Consider the following 8,402-nt stretch of genomic DNA (forward strand, 5'->3'; position numbering starts at 1 on the left):
CTATGGAGAAGACCCAGTTTCTGATCTCTCCCTACACGTGCTACGGGCTCTGTGCCCTGTGTTATGGGTGTTCTGCTATGGTTCCTTGGTCATGCCTGTTCCTCTTATGCGTGCACGGGCTCCGCGCTCGACGCCATGGACTACGGGCTCGCCGAGGCCATATGGGTCAATAGCGAGCCAACTGCTCGGACTCTACTTGCATTACGTGGTTAAAACTATGAAGATTTTTTTCGCCAAAATACAATCTAACCGCATACACATGCACCTTATAATATTTATCGTCTACATAAGTGTTTTTACGCCTTCGTGCGTTCTAATTACACTGTCCAGAAATTACAGATGATGTCCACCAGGCGGATCATTGTGTCCCGCCATCGCCGTCCATTTAGCCGAACAGGTCTATATCGCTTGCCAACTTCTTCGCTGCCTCCTCCACCTCATCCTCGAGATGCTGGGTCTTCGCTTCGCTCAGTCCTTCGGTGAACCCACCCCTTATCGCCTGAAGGTCAGTGGCTGGATAGTGGGACCGAACAACAGCAAGGGCGTGGGTAGCGACGGTAATAACGGCGTCACGGTTGAAGCCCTTGAAGCTCTCCCACGCCATCTTGCACCTTTCGATGACGATGTCTGGGCGCGGTGGCCTACCGTCGGGCTGCGAAGCCACTTCTGGTTCAACGTAGTCGAGCACTGGTCTGATTCCGGCAACCACGGTGTCAAACTTGTCCCTTTGGGTCCGAGCGTCCTGCTCTAGCACATCGAATTGTGCCTTGACCCTCTGACGGTAGTCTGCAAGCATTATAAAGTACCATCAGGCGAGGAAGCTACTTCAGCGGTAACCCCGACCAGGGAATACTCACTATTCAGCTCCTCGGCTAGCTTGCTCGCTCGCCCTGTCTCCTTTGCCTTCTCCTCTCGGAGTTGCTCGAGGGCCTGGCGTAGCTGATCGAGCTCTACATCTTGTTCTACAAGTACAACAGTCAGCACCAAAAGTAAGCGTATCCAACTATGCAGAGCACTTTCGTCGATCACACGTACCTTTCTTCTGCTCGAAGATTTTCTACAGCTGTTCCAAATGCTCGGAAGCTTCCTTCAGTTGTGTGGAGGCAGTGGCCAACTGCTCGAACCTGCTCTGTAGTTGTTCTTTTGCAATCGCCAGCTGTTCAGGCAGGACTCCTTTCTGGTGCTCTAGATCCCACGCATTGGATTCAGCGAGGTCTCGCTCGCGCTGGGCCCTCTAAGTGTGTTTCTCCGAGAGGTTTATCGCCTCTTTGAGTTTTTTGTTCTCCTCGGCAAGGGGCTCCATCCTCTTTATTAACTGATGCTGATGCTCGGCAGTCTGATTTATTCCCTGAAATTCACAAGGATAATAATGGTATTTGATCTCCAGCGTAAAAAATGAATGCTCCGGATTCAGTACTAACCTCGATTTGTTTTACTACTCCGGCGAGATCGGATTTCAGCCTTCTTATCTCCTTGGGGGTGTCCTCTTCCTCCACAACTACCCCCTCGTCCTCTTCTTCCACAGCAGCGGGAGAAACCGGTGGGGGGCTTTGTGGCCGGACAATGGGTCCGACCACGCCCTGTGACGTCTCCAGGGGCTCCTTTAACTCTAAGGGGGCCATCGGTATGGTCGACCCAGAATCTGGTGCTTCGCTGGCAATTTCAGCTTCAGCTCCCGAAGGCCCAGCAGCAACCTCCATCGCTTTAGGTATTGTTGTCGACTCGTTCCCCACCGATGCTGAGCTCTCGCCATGTCCAAGTCCTCCCACAGCAGTGGTTGAGTCTCTCGCTGGCTGCCGAGCACCCGGGGACCCCGACATGGGAGCTAACGGCGTTACATCCGCTCTGGGATCAGCCCGAGGTTGCTCGGATGGGTCCGGATCCTCCGTCTGCCTTGCACTACATCAGATCATCTGGTCAAGCGGTAAAAAAGACAAGACAAGACTGCAGAGTGACTCCAACACGAGAATACTAACCGTTTGGTCTGCCGATGCAATTTTTTGAATCGGCGATGTCTGCCCGAGCCCCCAGGTGCGGTTGCAGTCTCACCCCCCTTATCCTGGGGTAAAGGCCTCGCCTCCTCCATATTCGGCCTTTGCTCCGCCTGCTGCTCGAGGACTCCCGTCGCCTGCTCAGCGGGAACCTCTGTCGGTTGATGCTTAGGGACTTCTTTGCTTCCCCTTGGTTGCTCCTCCATGTGTGCACTGCTTGGAGGTGCTTGGGTGCTTGGAGGAGGAGCAACTAGATCTTTGTCGTCGTTAGACCACTCGAGCACCGCGGTCCTTCGTGGTCGAGTAGTCTGGTCACCACCAAGCGAGATGCTGCCCCGTTTGCGGGGAGCAGCAGCTGCCATTTTTCTCTTCTTTTGGGCCGGCTCATCTGCCGCTACCCTCTTTCCCCGCACTTTCTCCATCACCAGGGGCGAAGTCTCCGACCGACCAGCATCGGCTCCTCCGGATTCTGATGAGGTGCTAGTCGCATCTTCTTTAGACCGAGCTGATCGCCGGACATCTACACCCCTCGCCCAATCAACCCTTAGGACACCAGAGAAGTACACCGCTCTCTCCTATGAATGGATCTTTGCATAAGTAAATCAGTTCATAGCTCATCGATGTTTCAGGATTGACAGTCTTGGGAATACAAATCGAGATGATTACCTCCGGGGGCGGATATGAGCAATTGAAGGCTCTCGTTTGCTTTGGCCAGATGAACGAAATGTTGGAAGCGAATAGCTCAGCGGCCCGCCCCATGACATCCTTCTTCGTTAGTCGTTCTGGCCTCTCCCGGGTCCCGTCGTCATCACCTTTGTAGTCAAAACCCGGGTGGGCCCTCTCCTTGCAGGGCTGGACGCGGCGCACTATGAAGCTTGCTGCCACCAGTTCACCTCTAATTTCCACGTGTCTAATCAGGTCGAGGAGCTCCATCACTTGTTCCATTTCAGCACTGTTCAGTTTCTCCGACCAGCTCTTCTGGTTCTCCCGGATATGGTGGACGTCGCAGCGGATTGCAGGGTGGCTCTATTTCATGTAGAACCATTTGGAATTCCACCCTTTCAGAGAAGTGCTCAGCGGTACGTTGATATACTCATTAGCCATTCCATCCCAGAGCTGCAAGTAGACGCCGCCGACCACCTTAGAGCCACCGCCGCCTTTCTTCTTCAACCAGAATAGGTGTCTGAAGAGGTTGAAATGCGGCAGAACCCCCAGAAACGACTTGCAAAAATGGATAAAGATTGAGATGTGCAATATGGTATTTGGGTGAAGATTGCACAAACTAACCACCCAAAGCTCCATCAAATCCCTAAGGAATGGGTGAACAGGAAATCCCAACCCACGCCAGAAATAATCTTCAAAGACTACAACTTCATCGGTGTTAGGCATTGGGAAGGGCTCACCAAGGGCTAGCCGTCATCCGGTGGTTACGCGGTCAGGGAGAACGCCGGCTTCCACCAATCTCTTCAACTCCGCTTCTCCCGTATGTGACGGCACCCACTCTTCGTCACGCCATGCTTCGGTTCCCGCTTTCTTCGGGCTTGTCTTCTTCGATTGGGCGTTTCCCTTCTTCGGCACCATCCGTCGGAATCGATTAGGGTTTGGTGGCAGAGGTTACTATGGATGTAAATCTAGAAATGCGAGAGCTTTGGAGGAAGATGAAGTGGCAAAGGTGGGAGCCCGGGTGGCAGCGGCGTAGTTATAAAACATTTTCCCCACCTCTTCGCAGTCGAGGGTTTTTGGAAAACCGTTCCCGCGATTTGCGCCTCTCTGAATCCTCCACAACAGCAAGGTGGGCCGTAACGTGGGCTCTTGCATAGCCGCAACCCATGTCGCCCATTTATCGCCGTTATCAGTTGCTACTCGCCGAATAATAGCCGACTTCTTCACCATTTATTCAGGCTCAGTAACCGACACTGTACAACCGTTACTCCGGTTCTTTCTCCACGGTTTGATTTCTCCGATATCTCTGCTTGCAGCTCAGGGACTGGCTGCCTGCTCGGCTGGTCTTTGATTGTTTTTCTGTTTCTGACCCTGGCACCACGTGACTGCGTCACCTACTGTCAGGCTCGAGGACTAAGTGGGCCCACTTCACCTTGCGGTGAATGTGCTTTGTCTCTTTTTGGGCCACACCCGGGGACTGGCTGCCTGCTCGGCTGATTTTCTACTATTCTTCTATATTCTGACCCTGACACCGCATGACTACATCATCTACTGTCAGGCTCGGGGACTAAGTGGGCACACTTCACCTCACGGTGAATGTGCGGGATTTTTTCTCGAAGACTACATGCCTATAGAAGAAGATTGACTCCTAGTACCGTGGTCGGACTCTAAGTGGGCACATTTGGTCCACTGCGAAGAAATTTTCGATTCTGAACTTGAGCTCCTTACACCCTTATGGCAAGCCGTACTTGGGTCACACTGCTCGGCGACAGGTCACGCTGCTCGGCGACGGTTCACATGGCACGGCGACAGGTCACGCTGCTCGGCGACGGTTCACGCTGCTCGGTGACGGTTCACGCTGCTCGCAACTCATCATGGTGGTTGGACCATAAGTTTGACTGCTCGGCTTTATTCGCACCTGCTCGGACGAGCTCAAGACGGCGTTGCACAACAGGTACAAGACACTCGGGGACTAGCTGTGGGGACGGTTCACGCTGCTCGGTGACGGTTCACGCTGCTCGCAACTCATCATGGTGGTTGGACCATAAGTTTGACTGTCGGCTTTATTCGCACCTGCTCGGACGAGCTCAAGACGGCGTTGCACAACAGGTACAAGGCGCTCGGGGACTAGCTGTGGGGTGTACGACCCCGGATACCCACGGCAGACCACATGGGCTGCGTCCCTAGGGGTGGCCTAGCCCACAAGATGAAGCCTTGCGGGGCACGACTCTGCTCGGCGTCTCCCGCAAGACACCGAAAAGATATCCTGAAGATAATACGAGATCTGTTAGGATATGTATGATCCCAAGATTTCTATAATCAGTTATTACTTTCCGGTTATCTCTCAGATCTAACCGACTTGTAACAATGCTCTCCGGACTATATAAGGCGGGCAGAGACCCCCTCTAAACTCACGCAATATCATACGATAGCTAATACAAACCAACAGACCACAGGAGTAGGGTATTACGTCATACTGACGACATGAACCTGTCTAACTCGTGTGTCTCTGTTGCCTTCTTGTTCTTGATCTCACGCTCCTCTGCCGATCAATCTACCTTTGTGGGATACCCCTCGTAGGATTGCCGACGATATTCTGTCGATAAAGAGGTGAACCTTTTAGTTCATATTATGTATAGACCCGCATGTATATCTATATATCCCTATCCGTTTCCTTGTCTCTTATAAAACTAATTCCCACTATTTTTCTATTCCAACATATATATGTGATCCATGTGTCATCCTCACCAAGTTTTATATCATGTTTCACTAAGGCACTGTTTGGTTTGTTCTACAGTAACACAAACAGAAATAATATTAGTTCAAATCGAATGGCTTGCCGTTCCGTAGCTTTTAGTCCATTACATTTGCGTTACCAACGCTTCTACCAAACAACACCTTACTTCAAATCGAATGGCTTGCCGTAACATCCTTAGCTTTAAGTCCATTACATTTGCGTTACCAATGCTTGTACCAAACAACACCTAAGTGTCACATCATTTTTCACTAAGTATAATTTATTTTAAATCAGGAAGTGTGAAAGCAGTTCCAGTTTTCTTCTAAAAATATGGTATCTATCTGTTGGTGTTCTATTTAGAGTTATTTAAATATTATTTATATTAATAAATAATGAACACAACTACAAAGCAATAAAATAATTGGAACTGAAATAAACTAATTCCAAATACCTTTATATAGAGCATAAATAGGTAGATAACGTTTTAGGAAAAATGTTTGTACTAGTTTCATGTTTTTTTTTGTTTATAAGAAAATTAACTATGAATTATAAGATATCAAACCATATTTTTATTATTATTTGTAGAAAAATACTAGACGACCAAATTTGTCATGTTTCAATAGTTGGAGAGGTCTAGTTTAATAGTTTAGAGTTGAAAATCAGACTGGCGTGCAATGTATGAAAAAGGTTCAGGTATCTTGCAAGACAGATTTGCTTCTTATGATGACTTATAAGGCGAATGCATGCAATGCCCTTTAATTAAAACTACAACCACATATATACTAGCTAGGCAAAAAAAAAAAAAGGAAAAAAATTCTTTATTTGTGGACTTGTTACCTAAGAGTGACTTGGGCTGCCTCAGGTAGAAATCCTGGCCCTCCTCTATAAAGCGCAGATCAATGAAAGAGTCGGTCCAGATGATGCAGCCACTGGCACCGCCGCCCAGGGTTTACAATACCGGTAAGAAAAAAATTTCGGTCCCCAGCGATAAATACGAAATTTCGGAAATTTCGGAAATATCGGTTCAAATTTAAATAAATTTAAATTAAGTTTTAAACAAATTTGGCATCATTTCACTAGAAAAACTCTATAATCCATCATCCATCATAAATTTATATAACATCGACGAAATAACATAATATATCACAGAAGTAGAGCCGCGGTAATATAGTGTGCTGACGGTGGGCGAGCTGCATATTCTAGTGCCGTCCAATGTGTGAGTGAGAAAATTAAATAAATTTGAAGAAATTTAGGGCTTTGATAAGACTAAATGATATGGAGGGTCATTTTAGTGTGGTTTGGTGTAATTTTAGAGTGAAAGATGAATTTAACCGAAAAATTTTGACCAATACAAAAAAAATTTCGGACCTCAGCAAAAAAGACGATATTTCGGAAATTTCGACGATATTTCGTCGAAATTGTAAACCCTGCCGCCGCCTGCTGTTACGTCGGCGGCAGCATACGCCACACGCGAGCAGTTGGCGAGGCACCTGAGCCTGCACTCCTCGAGGCTCGCGGCCATGTCGACCGTTGCGTTCTGTGTGTCGGGGAGCTTCACGGAAGGCACCACCTGGAACCCGTCCGTGCTGCTCCGGCTCCGGCTCTGGTTTCTGCAATCAAGAGAAACGTTCCAGCGGCACCCGCCGGAGTACTTCCTGAGGGACCACTCCTTGGGAAACGCCGGTACGAAGCCCTTGAAGCAGCTGCAGAGCGACCTGGACGCGGCGTTCCTGTCGCACAGGCCGATCGGCCCGCAGTGTGCGTAGATGTCGCAGTCGTCGTCCCTCGGCTGCTTCAAGAAGCGACTGCCGATTGGTCTCATCCCACACGAGCCGCAGGATCACTCCTTCCTGCCTCGCCCAGCTTCACCTGGGAGTATGGAGCGCCGGGCTGCTTGGCGGTGTAGCTGTAGGTGGCCTCGCTCGGGCTGACGGTCACCTGGTAGTGGTAGCTGAAGTTGGTCGCGTACGACGCCATCTCCGGCACGCCGTCGAACCCCTCGCCGTTCCACGGCCCCGTCCGGTACCTCTTGGTGCCGTCGTTGCTGTTCCGCATCACGTTCTCCGGCGTGCCGCCGCCGAGCTCGGTGATGTACCGGTAGCTCCCCATGCCGGGGTCGGTGGCGGAGCGCCACGACGAGAGGTACCATCCGTCCCCGTTCCACAAGTTCTTGCCGATCTTCATCCCGGGCAGCAAGACGTTGCTGGGTTAGTCGAACGACTGCCACTGGAACGTGCTGTCGTCCTGCCCTTGCACAACGAAGTTGCCCGACTCGAGCAGCCGCGCACTAGTGGCAGGTGATGAGGAGCGCGTGGAACAACCGGGAGACCATACCGAATTGTTGGAGGCGTCTAGCAGGAGAAGGGTGCCCAATGTGGTCAGCACCAGCACGCCGGAGGTGTCGTTGAGAGGGTGGTCACTGTTGGCCACCCAGCAGATGGCCTCGGGGGAGAAGGAGAACCATATCCCCAGGTACCGCTTCGTCGGCGCCCCAGGTGGGGAGAAGAAGCCAAGCGTGAATGAGCCCCCTGCCGAGACTAGGGTATTGCCGCCGTCGGTGATGTTGCCGCCAGTAGCTATCATGTCGGAGACCGGAGTTGCAGGACCAAAAATAAACAGAGAGAATACGATGTGGAGGCCAATAAGATGGTCAAGGCGTTTGCGAATCGACATTTTTGGGACTTGCTTTTTAGTGTTGAATTTGCTGTCTGCCAATCGGCCCTGTCAGTCTATATATATGTAGAGAAACTATGTACTATTAAATGTATATGTATATATATGCTTTGTGGAGCTGTCTAGCGAAGCTAACAGCTAAAGTCATACTCCGTTCGTTTGCTAGCTGTTATGAAGTGAATTATTTTCAGTACTGGTCAGTTCCATTTGAATAGTAACAAAGGCACAGAAATTGACTTCTGCATATGGTATTCTGAAGCATATCTTAATAGGATGTAGGATTATTTTTTTTTCTCGATATTAAGAAGAAGAGTTTAAACATACAGATAACGCGATTT

General features: G+C 50.0%; 1 pseudogene; it reads right to left on the reverse strand.

The window, feature by feature from the left end:
- Window positions 1-385: 385 nt before the first annotated feature.
- LOC136507241 (S-locus-specific glycoprotein BS29-2-like) lies at window positions 386-8,064 on the reverse strand (annotated as a pseudogene).
- Between the last annotated feature and the right edge of the window lie 338 nt (window positions 8,065-8,402).

The sequence above is a fragment of the Miscanthus floridulus genome, chromosome 15 (assembly GCF_019320115.1).
Source record: "Miscanthus floridulus cultivar M001 chromosome 15, ASM1932011v1, whole genome shotgun sequence".
In the NCBI taxonomy this organism is placed as follows: Eukaryota; Viridiplantae; Streptophyta; class Magnoliopsida; order Poales; family Poaceae; genus Miscanthus; species Miscanthus floridulus.